The sequence below is a fragment of the Nycticebus coucang genome, chromosome 11 (genome assembly GCF_027406575.1).
Source record: "Nycticebus coucang isolate mNycCou1 chromosome 11, mNycCou1.pri, whole genome shotgun sequence".
NCBI lineage: Eukaryota > Metazoa > Chordata > Mammalia > Primates > Lorisidae > Nycticebus > Nycticebus coucang.
This window is the reverse complement of record NC_069790.1, coordinates 33,300,401-33,317,019: the sequence shown is the minus strand read 5'-3', so window position 1 is coordinate 33,317,019 and position 16,619 is coordinate 33,300,401.

Sequence of the window (16,619 nt, the reverse complement as noted above, 5' to 3'; positions counted from 1 at the left end):
ACATCTTTCTGGATGCTCGTGCCTCACAATGGCTGGGGCTGTCTTGAGCTTTTCAAATTAATAATTTGAAAAAGATGCTATGCCTATACATAATGACTTCATTTTGTCTGCAGAAATGGTTCAAAACAGCCGTTGTTATACACAAGCAGGTCTCATTAAGTGAGATTCTGACGCAGGAGCACAGGTAGCGGTGTCAGCCGTGGCTGCCGGGTAACTACTTAACAGTGGAAGTAACGGCAGAGCAGAAGGTGTGATGAGCATTAGCACTGATCGTTATTCCGCTGGGCATTTAGTGCCTCCGCTCGATTTTTTTTGTTGTTTTCCATTTGGAACAATGTACTGCACTTACCCCAAATTCCTTAGGGATTGCAAGAAATGTAATTGCCCTTTTTTTAAAGTAAAAAATTTGTTTTAAAGACTATTCTTCATGTATTTATGAAGATCTTTGGAAAGACTTCTATTCTACCATCAGCTCTATCTCTGTGTAAAAATATACTGAATGATGGTGACGTCCATGTAACAACAAGACCAACCAGTAAAACAACCCCATTGCCACAAAATTGACTAAATCCTATAAATTATCTGAAAAGAATACTTTTCTTTGGTGAACCTTTTAAAATTTTATTAAATGCAAACAATATCTACTAATTGAGTCACTGTGTTAAAGATCCAATGGATAATTAGATGGTCTGAGAAAATACCCAAGGCAAGGGCTATCCACAGGGGTCAGGAGAAGATCTGAAGGTCTAGCTGGGACCCACATCAAATCCTGTAGGAATTCCCAGTTCTCCATGCACATTTCAAAACAGATGGATGTGTTCCAGATTGCCAGTGCCCCAAGTCAGGACTAAATCCATAGGCATAACCCTTGTCTCCTTGAATAGAGAGTTGAGCGGGAGAGCTGCTCTTTAGTTTGACTTCACACAGCCTAGGTCCTACCACTCTGTATCTTTGGTCTGACCTTTGAGCAATAAAATTTCTTTCTTTTCTTTCTTTTTTTTTTTGACACAGTTTCACTTTGTCAACCTCAGTAGAGTGCTGTAGTGTCACAGCTGACAGCAACCTCAAACTCTTGGGCTCAAGTGAGCCTCTTACCTCAGCCTCCTGAGTAGCTGGGATTACAGGTTCCCACCACATTGCTCAGCTATTTTTAAAGACAGGGGTCTTGCTCTGGCTCAGACTGGTCTCTGAACTCCTGAGTTCAGGCAATCCATCCACCTTGGCCTCCCAGAATGCTGGGATTATAGGCGTGCTGAGCATTAAATTTCAAAGGCAGCAATAACAGATCTGAGTGGGACAGAAAAGTCAGTACCAAAACCCAAAAAAGGCCCATTTTCATTATTGTTTTCATGATAATATCATTTTCATTTTCACAATAACAGAACTCTTTCATAAAGTGTTGATCAATGCTGGGAGAGTTGGGGGAATTTTACTCTTCTCTTTTTTTATATTGTAATAACATTGCATAACATAAAACTTACCATTTTCAAGGGAATGGTTGAGTGGCATTCACACCATTGTGCAAACATCAACACCATCCATCTCTAGAATGTTTCATCGTTCAAAATTGAAACTCTGTCCCCATTAAACAGTTAACTTCCCTCCTCCCTCCTCCCTCCCTGAGCCCCTCTTGCCCTTGGCAGCCACCATTCTGCTTTCTCTGTGATACTTGACTCATTTTAACAGCACTGCCAACTCTCAGTATTCTTTAACTTCAGGAAACTTTTTGTTTTTTATTTTTAAAACCCATCAGAGAAAATGCACAACAGCCAGGGAAAGTGAAAGCCTCCAGGGATCCATTTGAAAGAATGATTATGCCAATAACAAAGCTTGTGAAAGGAGCTATCATCCCCTGAATGAGGCAGGCTTTCACCCAGGCTGAGCCAAACGGAAAGCAACATTTCTGCTTGGAAATGGCTGGTGATGGAGAGCGCATTTATGTTGCAAATGGGAGACGAATTCAATCACCTGGGCCAGTTGGTGCCCAGTGCATGGAAATGAATGTCTTTGGGACCTGGCATGTCGTTATTATCAGGAGAAGTAGCATTTGTTCTGGAGCCATTGTGATTAAAGAACCCTGGGGCCAATTGGCTCATTTGTCTCAGTTTATCTAATTACCAGACCAAGGTGAAGATTTGGAATGGCTTAAAACACAGAAATGAAGCCTATATGGGACTTAAACTGGATGTGGTCCCCATGGTATGAATGAAATTCGGTTGTTTTCCCCATTCTTTTTCTCCATTCCTCCCAAGCACCTTCACTTCCTCAAGCAAAACAAAATAAATTCATGTTGAAAAATAATTTACACAGACAAAGCAGAGAGTGGGAAAACAGGATTAACAGTAAATCTGGAAATTTCTGACCCTAAGAAAATGCTATTTTCTTTGTGGCAGAAATAGAGCCATTTTACTTGAATTTTCTCGATAATTACTTCAACTCACCATTTCTCTTTGTCTGTGTGCACACAACCTAAATTGTTTCTTTGGTCCCAGATATATCTTTCTGGAAAGTTTTGCTTATAATAAATTTTAAAATATTTTTAGAACAAATGTGCACAGTTTACATGTGCAGAAAAAATAAATAAGCACCCAGGGATGTGAATTTCCTGCAAAGAAAAAATCCCTAACAATTAGTTTATCAGTTCCTGTCGAACATGCAGTAAACAGTTTGTAGATGCTCTTAATGGAACTTGTCAGTGACTTAGAGGACATGAGTTCCCAAGTTTGTTCATGCCAGTTAAAAGCAGGGTATTCATTTTTGTTCCCACGAGAAGTACTAGGAACCTTCTACACAAGTTCTAGGGAAATTTCTCCTGGGACGTGAGAACAGCTGAAGAAATTACTTCTTTTTATATATGGATATTGCTATACACTCTGGGGCCATAAAAAGCAAAAAAAAAAAAAAAAAATCAAAGACTTCAATAGGTTGTTCAATCATTATCACAACAGAATAACTTTCTTTATCAAATTAGCCAGTAATGGGACATCAAATTGATACATTTGGTGTGGGGAAGGAGTCACTGAGGTGACAGGCATGTAGCCAAGGAGGGTTCTGTAGCAGGAGCTGGAAGTAGGGATGATGGGAGGTGGGGAAGGCTCCGAGAGAGGCTTTGGCCCCACCTTTCAGGGCTGCATGGCCTTTGAAAGTTCTCTATTAGGTGATGACAATTGACCTGTCCACTGGGACTGATTCCTTGAGGCATGAAAGGGATATGCTCAGAGAATTTCCCGTGGAACGAGGTGATTAATTGTAAACAAATCAGGGGATGTGGTAGGGTGGCTGTCCCTCTGAGGCCTGGCTGTCTGGGGCCCCAGTTTCTCCAACACTGAGGCGGCGTTCTCAAGCAGGGAGAGTGGCTAAGCCTCCCTGAGAGAGACCAGGGAGAGAAGTGCTTACCTTTGTTTGCTGTACAGATGCTCCCTGAACAGGGAGCTCATGCGTGTGGGCTGTGGTCAGTAGGCCAGTATGAAGCCAGCCAATTGGAACAACAGCTTCTTTTGAGAAAGAACATGCCCAGGCCGAGTGCGGCTGCCTCCAGCTTACTCCCGGGTATCCAGCCCTACCAGCCATGGCTGGAGAACCTGAAGTCTGTCTTCCTAATAGCCTGTTGCTGTGAGGGTGATAGCAACTGAAGTAGGGAAATGCTCGTTCCGGCGGTTGTCCTTCAAAAATGTGCACTTGGCAGCCTTGAGCTTTATTGGGCCCTGCCTCAAGTCATCACTGTATGATATGAAAGCTGGATGGCGTGCGATGCGTGGGAGGGGGAAGAAGTACTGTCGTATGGGTGAAGAGCTCAGACTCCGCAAATTGGGTAAACCCAGGTTTAGTCCTTGCCTTTCCCACTTCCTCACTGTGTGACCTTGAGTAGCTTACTGAATGTCTGTGTGTCTGCTTTCTCGTGGGTAAGTAACATGGGGATGATACTTATCATTGTTTCAGGAAGTTGCAAGAATGAAAGCTCTTGGTGCAATGTTTGGATCACAACTGTAGCCCAGGATGAAGGAGAGAAGTGGAGGGGGATGGGAGGGGGGAGATTTGATAGAGGCGGGGTAAACAGTGGGACCACACTTACAGAGCATATTGCAAGGGTACAAGTCAAATCTATCAAGTATAGAACATAAATATCTTAACACAATAATTAAATAAATGAGGTGAAAGCTATATTAATTAGTTTGATGTAAGCATTCCAAATTGTATAAAAAAACAACACATTGTACTCTACAAATGCATAAATGTATTCATGATCTATGTGTATATGACTTAAAAAAAGGGAAAGAAAAAGTATTCTTATCACATGTACTTTATGAAGAAGGAAACTGAAGCTCTACGAAGATAACCGGTTTTGCCCATGGAGCTATCAGGCAGGAGTTATTGTCCCCCTCCCTCTTAAAGACAGAAAGGCTTAGGTACTTGCTTAACCGCACAACCTCTGCCCTCCAAAACTAGGGGTGTTGGGTTGGAAACAGCGAGGGCAACATCTTACTACTTCTCTGGCCTTCATATACATTCACACAAACACCCATCAACAGTGGGAAGTGACCCTGGGTTGAGGCCGACAGTTTCCTCTTCCTTTACTTCCCCACAAGGAGCAGAGGTGGGAAACAGATCCAGTTCCCCTGACTCCCAAGAGTAGGACCAAAGGACATAGGAGGAAAGAGAACACAGAGAAAAAAGGCCTGCTATTCAAGAATAACACAGAGCCCATTAGAGCCTGTGTTTACTATGTGGACTTATTTACTCAACAAGAAATATTCATTTTGGTGAATAATGATTAGAAAGGCATCAAATAAATTCAATAATAGATAATTCCTCACCCACTGGAAAGTTCAAGCAACTCACTGGTTTTTGTACTTTATGAGACAAGTGACTTTGTAATCTTTTTCTTGTTGAATTGACCTTTTTTTAGTTTGTTTAGCTGAATTAGCCCATTGTTTCAATATCTTTTTTTTGTTGTTGTTGTTGTTGTTGTAGTTTGGCTGGGGCTGGGTTTGAACCCGCCACCCTTGGTGTATGTGGCTGGCACCACTCACTGAGCTCAATATCTTGAATAAAAAGTCAAGTTGGAATTTCCACATGGCTTTGGTTTTGACTATCAAACCAGTGGCTGAACTTCAGTGAATTAGCAACTTTCCCCCCATGAACTGACCACTTCTTTCACCAGACCAACTCAACTGGCCAGTTGCTTTGAACACAATTATATTTTGCCCACACCCTTGATAGCCACAGAGTCAGTATCTCAACATCTTGTATATTCTATTAGCAAAATAGGAAAGTGAATTCCTTACTTCACCTTCTATTTCACAGTAATGCTGGGAAAATTAATGGGATATGTAATGCGATTTTAAATCAATGAACCCACTTCTCTAAGTGTTTTCCTAGTATTACTTTATAACAAACCCGTATTGGTATATGGCTTAACAGTGGGACTAGATGCTTATTTGTTCTATTGATTTTCCTCTGCCAAGGATGCACTGAAGTACAAAGTGTTACATGCACTTGCAGCTTGTTTTTGTATTCTGTTAGGGAGAGAATCAGACATAGAGCTATTTAATCTTGGGATTAGACAAGATCTGAAAGTGATATTGATGTGATGTAAGTAAACATTTGGTTTCTTAAATAAACTTTGGTATACTGTAACACACATTTCCCAATATTTACAACAGGGCTTAGTAAAAGTATATTTATTGATTATAAATGCTAGCCAGTTATAAAACATTAAAGTAAGGCAAGATTTAAAAAATCTTGGAAATACTATGAATATTGTCATTTATTTCATTGCCATAATATGCATTTGTTTCACATTTCAGAAATGAGATTCACAGAAACTGTCCTTTCTTTAAATTATAACCGCTGATAATATTTTCCCCTTCAATTTTCCAAGAGGTTGTCAGGAAACATTGCATGCACCCTTCATCTCAAACATTCTCCTTCAGATGAGCATCAGCTGCCCCTCAAGGAGCTGTCCTGCCTGTCTCCCACTCTTCTCACCCACAGATTTCAGCACCACTGTGCTAACCACCTAAAGATCTCATTTCTCCAGCCAGATTATAATCCCCTTGAGGCAAAACAAGCAAAAGAAGAAAGGCCATGCGTTGCTTTTACCTCCTGCTGCCCAGAGCACAGAGCTAGGTACCTAGCAGGTAGCCAGTGAGTATTTCATTCACTGGTTGCTTTGCAAAAAAACAGGAAGATCCCATCTTCCTCTGTGAGACATGAAAACTATTTTTTCAGTAAACACCTCATGACAAAGAGTAGCTTTAAGAGGAAATAAAACACAACAAAGAGAATGGGATGTGTAGTTTGTTGTTTAACTTTTTTCCCGTGAGATGTTTTTCTGAACACTAAAGGTTTTTAAAAATGTCATTTCAAGTACTTATCTAGCATGTAATTCCTGGGGCTGAAGCATCCTTCCCACCTGCCTCCGAATGCCCCTCTCTCACCCCTGCCTGGCTGTCGACTCCAGAGGGTCATTCTTCTTGTCCCTGAACCATCCTCCTCAGGTCACTTTCTTCCTGACTTTGTTTATTCTGTTCTCCAACTATCACCGAGGCCTTCCTCAGATTCCATATGAATACTGATATTTAAGGAAAATTAAGTTTGTTCCCCAAATATAATGTTACTATATTGCCATTGTATAGAATTTTAAAAAGATGAAATATGGAAAAAAGAAAATAAAAATAATTTATTATTCTACACCCCAGAGATATCCATTGCTAACATTTGATACTTATCACTCTATTTACTAGCCTATAATTCTAAGCATTTCAGTGCATTTTTCTGTTTTACAAAATTGGAATTATCCTACACATATTATATAAAAAATGCTTTCTCATAACATTAAATATTTTTCCACCACAATGACTCTTAAATCTTTACTATGCTTAAGAATCATCTTCTGCCCACTGCTGCTGGCCCAGGAGTCTGTATTTTTCATAGGCAGCCCTAACTCATTCTGACACTGTTATTCCTTCCTGTAAGAAACAAGTGTCTACAAAATAATTTTTCATGATACATAGTATTCTATGGTATAATGTATATATATTCTATAATTTATACTTTTTTGGAGATAGAGTCTCACTCTGTTGCCCTGTGTAGAATGCTGTGCCATTCTAGCTCACAGCAACCTCAAACTCTTGGACTCAAGTGAGCCTCTTGCCTTAGCTTCCCAAGTAGCTGGGACCACAGGTGTCCACTGCAACACCCGGCTAGTTTCTCTATTTTTAGTAGAGACAGGGTATCACTCAGGCTCAGGATGGTCTCCAGCTCCTGACCTCAGGCCTCCACCTTCCTTGGCCTCTCAGAATGCTAGAATTATAGATGTGAGCCACTATACCTGGCATTCTATAATTTATACTATTTTTAAAATTCTCATCTTAGGAATTATATAGGCAAGTAGAATGAAGTGAAGTGATCTGAGGAAAAGAAAGATTTGAGGTCCCCCTAACATGAAATCAATTTTATGTAGCCAAACCTTTGATTTTACTCAAACTATCTCCTGGATAAATCCCAGAAATGAATAGGTTCTCCTAGAGCATACAGTAAGGTAATGTCTTAGGGAATTGGATTGGAAAGAATTACTTTTGCAAAGTAATTCAAAAATTAAAACTACTGTTATAAAATCCAAATGTAGCCCAAATATATTTATACCAAAAATGTCAGGAAAATCTCAATGTCCTCAGCCTTCCTACTTCTTTCTTTATCCTAGCCTTTCTTTATCTGCATACTTCTATGGGTTTCTCCTGATGTACAGGCCATTCCAGTATCTTTGCAAAATATTCCTACCCTTGATGTCTCACTGTCTCATAAAGTGACCCCACCATTCTTTTCCACCACCTTCTGAGCATCTCTTGGGCTGATATCATCTATAAAATCTGACAGCATAATACACGGTGCTTTAGCAAATGCCTGGGTGAGGGAAAGGAGGCTGAAATAACACCAGGGGCACTAGGAATCTGGCTGTCATGGTGGATTAACCAACTGACCTTTCGCTGATGTTGAGGCCACGGCAGCAGAATTCCAGACACTATCCTCTACCCAAAGGATCCAGCTGACTGACGTCACCCCTGCCCCCAGTGGAGTTCACTGTTTGTGGCTGGGTGTTGTTACAGCCTGGCGGGGACAGACCTCTCAGCTCAGAGCAGAGCAGGGGAGGAGATGCCCAGGCTGATGGGGCAGCAGGTAGCCAAGCACTGTTTTACAAGCAGTCATGTCATTAGGTTTCATCTTAAACCTTAGCGTTAAATTTTAAAGTGTGTCTGTTTTTAATGTATAAAAAGGGTTCACTGAGTATAAATACACTGGCCAAAGAGGAGACTGGAGAACACAGGTACGTGAGGAGATAATGATGATGACAATGACAATAATGATAGAAAGTCCCAAAGGCTTGAAATGTTTAGACAATTCATTTGAGAGGCTCCATCTACCTCAAGACAGGGGCTCAAATAATCTTAGCTCTCTAGGTTGCCTGTAAGGAAACATCTGTTTTCTAACATCTTTATAATTCCCCATCTTTATAATGGTGAACGCTGATGCACACGAGCCTTTTCTGCAAGACTGTCTGGTCTCCGACCCATTTGTATGAACACATTGGACCCCCTGCTGTGAAGTCAGATGAGGTCAGCTATGCCTGGTATTCTGCATAAAACAGCATAACCCTGAGAGGGGGTACACAGCAGAGCGGTTAAAAACCCTGTTCACAGGAATGCAGATAGAATCAAGCATGATCTCAAGTTGAGCCCAGGCTCTTACTCAAATTCTCTCTCATCTTTCCACTTTCTCCTTCTGATTCTTTCTTCTTTGTCCGGACATAGTAGAATATCGATGTTTTGCAACTGTCCATCCCACATTCAATCTTCATTTTGGAACAACACCCTGGATTACTCTTGGGGAGTTATCTTGCCCCACCAAATACAAGCTGATAGGACTCTTGATTGAAATGATGACCTGCCTTCTTTTAGGCCAATTGGATACTTCCTTCCTGAAATTCAAACTGCTTTGTGAGCAAAGCAATAAAAAGAGTGAAAAACAACTGGTCTCCATTCATTCCAGTTGTTGCTCTCCAGACTCTCTGGGTTCTTAACTCTTTCCAAGGCAGGTCCCAAACCCTTCCTCACAATCCTCTGAATTCTCGGACACTCTTCCAAGTAATACATTTGCTTTTGTCAGCCAGAGTCAATTTCTGTTGCTTGCAAACCAAGAATCTGAACTGAACTCTTTTTTTTTTTTTTTTTTTGTAGAGACAGAGTCTCACTTTACTGCCCTCGGTAGAGTGCCGTGGCATCACACGGCTCACAGCAACCTCCAGCTCTTGGGCTTACGTGATTCTCTTGCCTCAGCCTCCCTAGCAGCTGGGACTACAGGCGCCCGCCACAACGCCCAGCTATTTTTTTGTTGTTGCAGTTTGGCCGGGGCTGGGTTTGAACCCACCACCCTCACCATATGGGGCCGGCGCCCTACTCCCTGAGCCACAGGTGCCACCCCTGAACTGAACTCTTAACTTGCAACTTTGAACCTATTAAAATAGTGAAAGCTTTCAAACCTCACCTATTTTAAGATTCATCTAGGACAGAAAAAATACAGATTCTTGGGTTCTGTTTTAGGCTCACAAAATCAGAATTTCCAGGATTGGGACCTAAGAAAACTGTTTTGTCCTAAGTTCCTCAAGTCATTTTTTTTCTAGAAAAATAAATTTAATTTTCATCCTTTTCTCCCTAGTTCCTAATTCTTATCTATCCCCTGTGTGGGTCCCCTTCCTATGATCTCAATTTATAAATAGTATTATGCCACACCCATCTTTCTACCTCTTGCTTTCCTCACTATCTTTTGAGATCTATTTATATTGAGGTGCTGCATAGAATCTTATTATTTGCACATATTGCTCTTTGTTTATGCATTCCCCTGTTTATGGGAATTTAACTGCTTTCATATTTTTCCTAATAAAAACAACATTACAATAGACATTCTCCTTGGATACCCTGTTAAAATATTTCTATCATATACACGAAGGGTAGAAATGCTAGATTGTAGCCATATACATACACAGTTTCACTAAATTATTCTAAATTGCTTTTGACTAAATTGCATAATTTACTATTAAGACCATGAGGTTCACTGTTTTCTCCACAACCCTGATAATGCTTAGTATTATCCAATATCAGTTTTTATTTTGCTAATGTGGTAGATGTTACCAAGATGTCATCATTCAAATTTGCCTTTATTTGGCTGTTATTTCTTTATGTGCTTATTAGTCACCCAGGCCTACCTGAGATGCTTACTTGGATATATATTTCTTACGGGTTTTCTTTTGTACCCAACTATATTGTATAAAAATGGCCACAGCAATATTTTCCATCCCATATTTGCTTCCAGAACCTTGTCATTTCCTTTCTATGTGTATCACCTTCCTTGAATCTGGGCAGGACTTTGTAACTGCCTTGATGAATGTGATAGAAATGGCTCCATGACTTTTCAGGCTTCAGACTTTTCAGTGTCTCCCTGTTCTCTCCCCTGCTTCCCATCATTTTTTTTAAGACAGAGTCTCACTGTCTACTCTTCCCAGGTAGAGTGCCATGGCATTATTATAGCTCATTGCAACTGCCAACTTCTGATGATCTCAAGGGCTCAAATGATCTTCCTGCCTCAGCCTCCCAAGTAGCTGGGACTACAGGTGTGTGCCAGCATGCCCAGCTAATTTTGGTATTTTTTGTAGAAATGGAGGTGGGGGGGATCTCACTATGCTGCCGAGGCGGGTCTTGAACTCCTGAAGTGATCCTCTGCCTCAGCCTCTCAGAGTGCTAGTATTACAAGAATGAGCCACCACATCAGCCCTCTCTTGGATTTTACCCTTGAAACCCAGCCATGGTGTTATAAAGAAACCCAGACCACCTGACCAAGCAGTGCTAGGTATTCCGGATAACATCTCCAGCTAAGAATTTGACTACTTGTCAGTTTCCATTGTGACACCTGTGGATGAGCAAATCTCTGGGATAGGGGTTAGCAACATTTTCTTTAAGGGTCAAATAGCAAATATTTAAAACATTCTGAGTGTGTGGGTATATAAAAACAGTCAGGGGTTGGCCTAGGAGCCTATAGTTTGCCCTGCTTTCCAAGGTTCCTGTCCCCAACCTTCCAAACGCCCCAGCTGAAGAGCAGTGAGCAGGGATGAGTGAGCTGTGCCCACTGAGCCTTGCCCAGATGGCCCACCCATAAACAAAACAAAGGTCTTATCTGAAGCCACTGAATGTCAGGCTAAATTCTTTTGCAGCTGTGATAACTGGAACAGCTGTTTTTTTTTTTTTTTTCTTGCTGGTTTTTAGAAATTCACTATTTGTTCTACATGGTAATCATTCATGAGTTTTATATATTGTTAATGTCTTGAACCAGTCTATCCATTTTATCTGCATGTTCTTCTTTAAAGTAGAAATCTTCATTTCCTAGGTTATCGAAATATTAATTATTAATTGGATATACTGGGCATGTTATTTTTGTGTTCTTACCCATTAAATGAGAATAATAATAGTACCTAATTTATAGATTAATAGTATCTATCCCAATTGAATGAACAAAACAGTCTAACATATATTAATTACTATAAAGGGGTTATAAGAAATGCAACAAATAATTTCTCTTTGTAACAAATACATTTTGTGCATCATTTAAGAAATATTTTTTCTTGTCTGATCTGATCAGGTATTGGGGAAAAAAAAAACTCTTCCATTTCTTCTGGTGCTGTCCATATTTATTTTGGTACCAAGTTTATGCTAACCTGAAAAACCTTAATTGGACATATTTTTTCTTTTTCTGTTTTCTAGAATGTCTAAGACATAGTTTTACCTCTTCCTTGAAAGTTTGATAAACTTCCTCAATAAAATGCTTTGGAGGTGGGGTGTTGTAGGGGGTGAGGAGAAAATTACTATTTCAGTTTTTCTAATTGGTATCAGTTTGTTCAACCTCTCTGTTTCTTTAGGGTCAATTTTAGCATTTCATATTTTTATTGGAAATTCTATTTGCATCTAGGTTGTAAAATATATTGGAGTACATTTGTTTACACTAATGTGCTAACAAGATTTTGTAAATCTCTGCTTTGTTTTATTTGAGATTATCTTATTTGCCCTCCTTATTTTGCTTCCCTGGGGTCTTTCTCTTTCTCATGTTCAATTTTGCCATACGTGTTTTTAGGTACATTAGTGATTTCAAAGAACAAACATTGATTTTTCAAATAATTTCAGTTTTCTTTTTAGTTCTCTAATTTTATTTATTTCCACCACTATCATTACTTCCTTCTTTCTTGTTTCTTTATGTTTACTCAGGGGCTTGTTCTCTAGCTTTCTTTAGCTGAATAATTAACTAATTTACCTTCTTTTTTGGATTATAAAAGATGTATTCAAATCCATAATTTTCCCTTTAAGTTCTGTTTAACCTGAGTGCTAAAAAATTGAAATATAGTACTTTTATTTACTTCAATTATATGTATTTGACACTCTCTCTTTATTGTATTCTTTTCTTGTATGTAGAAATAATTTTTATTTTTTTATTTTATTTTTTATTGTTGGGGATTCATTGAGGGTACAATAAGCCAGGTTACACTGATTGCAATTGTTAGGTAAAGTCCCTCTTGCAATCATGTCTTGCCCCCAGAAAGTGTGACACCCACCAAGGCTCCACCCCCCTCCCTCCTTCCCTCTTTCTGTCCCCCCCATAACCATAATTGTCATTAATTGTCCTCATATCAAAATTGAGTACATAGGATTCATGCTTCTACATTCTTGTGATGCTTTACTAAGAATAATGTCTTCCACGTCCATCCAGGTTAATACAAAGGATGTAAAGTCTCCATTTTTTTTAATGGCTGAATAGTATTCCATGGTATACATATACCACAGCTTGTTAATCCATTCCTGGGTTGGTGGGCATTTAGGCTGTTTCCACATTTTGGCGATTGTAAATTGAGCTGCAATAAACAGTTTAGTACAAGTGTCCTTATGATAAAAGGATTTTTTTCCTTCTGGGTAGATGCCCAGTAATGGGATTGCAGGATCAAATGGGAGGTCTAGCTTGAGTGCTTTGAGGTTTCTCCATACTTCCTTCCAGAAAGGTTGTGCTAGTCTGTAGTCCCACCAGCAGTGTAAAAGTGTTCCCTTCTCTCCACATCCACGCCAGCATCTGCAGTTTTGAGATTTTGTGATGTGGGCCATTCTCTGTGGGGTTAGATGATATCTCAGGGTTGTTTTGATTTGCATTTCTCTAATATATAGAGATGATAAACATTTTTTCATGTGTTTGTTAGCCATTCATCTGTCATCTTTAGAGAAAGTTGTATTCATGTCTCTTGCCCATTGATATATGGGATTGTTGGCTTTTTTCATGTGGATTAATTTGAGTTCTCTATAGATCCTAGTTATCAAGCTTTTGTCGGATTGAAAATATGCAAATATCCTTTCCCATTGTGTAGGTTGTCTCTTTGCTTTGGTTATTGTCTCCTTAGCTGTACAGAAGCTTTTCAGTTTAATGAAGTCCCATTTGTTTATTTTTGTTGTTGTTGCAATTGCCATGGCAGTCTTCTTCATGAAGTCTTTCCCCAGGCCAATATCTTCCAGTGTTTTTCCTATGCTTTCTTGGAGGCTTTTGATTGTTTCATGCCTTAAGTTTAAGTCCTTTATCCATCTTGAATCAATTTTTGTGAGTGGGGAAAGGTGTGGGTCCAGTTTCAGTCTTTAACATGTAGACATCCAGTTCTCCCAACACCATTTATTGAATAGGGAGTCTTTCCCCCCAAGGTATGTTCTTGTTTGGTTTATCGAAGAGTAGGTGGTTGTAAGATGTTAGTTTCATTTCTTGGTTTTCAATTTGATTCCAAGTGTCTATGTCTATGTTTTTGTGCCAGTACCATGCTGTCTTGACCACTATGGCTTTGTAGTACAGACTAAAATCTGGTATGCTGATGCCCCCAGCTTTATTTTTGTTACAGAGAACTGCCTTAGCTATACGGGGTTTTTTCCGGTTCCATACAAAACGCAGAATCATTTTTTCCAAAACTTGAAAGTACAATGTTGGTATTTTGATAGGAATGGCATTGAATAGGTAGATTGCTTTGGGAAGTATAGACATTTTAACAATGTTGATTCTTCCCATCCATGAGCATGGTATGTTCTTCCATTTGTTAATATCCTCTGCTATTTCCTTTCTGAGGATTTCATAGTTTTCTTTATAGAGGTCCTTCACCTCCTTCGTTAGGTACATTCCTAGGTATTTCATTTTCTTTGAAACTATGGTGAAGGGAGTTGTGTCCTTAATTAGCTTCTCATCTTGACTGTTATTGGTGTACACAAAGGCTACTGACTTGTGAACATTGATTTTATATCCTGAAACATTACTGTATTTTTTGATGACTTCTAGGAGTCTCGTGGTTGAGTCTTTGGGGTTCTCTAAGTATAAGATCATGTTGTCAGCAAAGAGGGAGAGTTTGACCTCCTCTGTTCCCATTTGGATTCCCTTTATTTCCTTGTCTTGCCTAATTGTATTGGCTAGAACTTCCAGCACTACGTTGAATAGTAAAGGTGACAGAGGACAACCTTGCCTGGTTCCAGTTCTCAGAGGAAAAGCTTTGAGTTTTACTCCATTCAGTAAAATATTGGCTGTGGGTTTGTCATAGATAGCTTCAATCAGTTTTAGAAATCTGCCACCTATGCCTATACTCTTCAGTGTTCTAATTAGAAAAGGATGCTGGATTTTATCAAATGCTTTTTCTGCATCTATTGAGAGGATCATTTGATCTTTATTTTTGCCTCTGTTAATATGGTGGATAACGTTTATAGACTTGCGTATGTTAAACCAGCCTTGCATCCCTGGGATGAAGCCTACTTGATCATGATGAATGACTTTTTTGATGATAAGCTGTAATCTATTGGCTAGGATTTTGTTGAGAATTTTTGCGTCTATGTTCATGAGTGAGATTGGTCTGAAATTCTCCTTTTTGTTTGGGTCTTTTCCGGTTTTGGTATCAGGGTGATGTTTGCTTCATAGAATGTGTTGGGGAAGATTCCTTCTTCCTCAATTTTTTGGAATAATTTCTGCAGTACAGGAATAAGCTCTTCCTTGAAGGTTTGATAGAATTCTGGAGTGAAGCCATCTAGACCGTGGCATTTTTTGGTTGGAAGATTTTTTATTGTTTCTTTGATCTCAGTGCTTGAAATTGGTCTCTTCAGGAGTTCTATTTCTTCCTGGCTGAGTCTAGGGAGAGGGTGTGATTCCAAATATTGATCCATTTCTTTCACATTGTCAAATTTCTGGGCATAGAGTTTCTGGTAGTATTCAGAGATGATCTCTTGTATCTCTGTGGGATCAGTTGTTATTTCCCCTTTATCATTTCTGATTGAGTTTACTAGAGATTTTACTTTTCTATGGCCAATGGTTTATCTATTTTATTTATTTTTTCAAAAAACCAACTCCTTGATTCATTCATTTTCTGAATGATTCTTTTGTTTTCAATTTCATTGATCTCTGATTTGATTTTGGATATTTCTTTTCTTCTACTGAGTTTAGGCTTAGATTGTTCTTCTTTTTCCAATTCCATAAGATCTCTTGTGAGATTTTTGATGTGCTCTCTTTCTGTTTTTCGAATGTAGGCATCTAAAGCGATGAATTTTCCTCTCAAAACTGCTTTTGCAGTATTCCACAGGTTTTGGTAGCTTGTGTCTTCATTGTTGTTATGCTCAAGGAAGTTAATGATTTCCTGCTTTATTTCTTCCTGCACCCATCTGTTATTCAACAGAAGATTGTTTAATTTCCATGCCTTTGGGTGGGGTCGAGCATTTTTGTTAGAGTTGAGTTCCACCTTTAGTGCCTTATGGTCTGAGAAGATACAAGGTAAAATTTCAATTCTTTTGGATTCTGTTGATATTTGTTTTGTGTCCCAGGATATGATCAATTTTGGAGAATGTTCCATGTGGTGATGAGAAGAATGTATACTCTTTATCTTTGGGATGGAGTGTTCTATATGCGTCTATCAAGCACAGTTGTTCTAGGGTCTCATTTAAATCTCTTATATCCTTGTTTAATTTCTGTTTAGGGGATCTGTCCAGCTCTGTAAGAGGAGTGTTAAGGTCCCCTGTTATTATGGTATTATCAGATATCATATTGCTCAGACTGAGTAAGTTCTGTTTCAAGAATCTGGGAGCATTTAAATTGGGTGCATAGATATTTAGAATTGAAATGTCTTCTTGTTGTATTTTTCCCTTGACCAATATAAAGTGACCATCTTTGCCTTTTTTGACTTTAGTTGCTTTAAATCCACATGTATGTGAAAATAAGATTGCAACTCCTCTTTTCTTCTGAATTCCATTTGCCTGAAAAATTGTCTTCCAACCCTTGACTCGGAGCTTGAATTTGTCTTTTGAAGCCAGGTGTGTTTCTTGCAGACAGCAAATGGATGGCTTGTGTTTTTTAATCCAGTCAACCATTCTATGTCTCCTCAGTGAGGGAATTCAAGCCATTAACATTTATTGAGATAATTGATAAGTGTGGTAGTATTCTATTCGTCTTATTTTGTGAGAGTCCATTGCTTAGTTTTATCTTTTGCATCAGTGTGGAGGTTAGGTTCTGTCCTTTGATTTCTGAGTTCT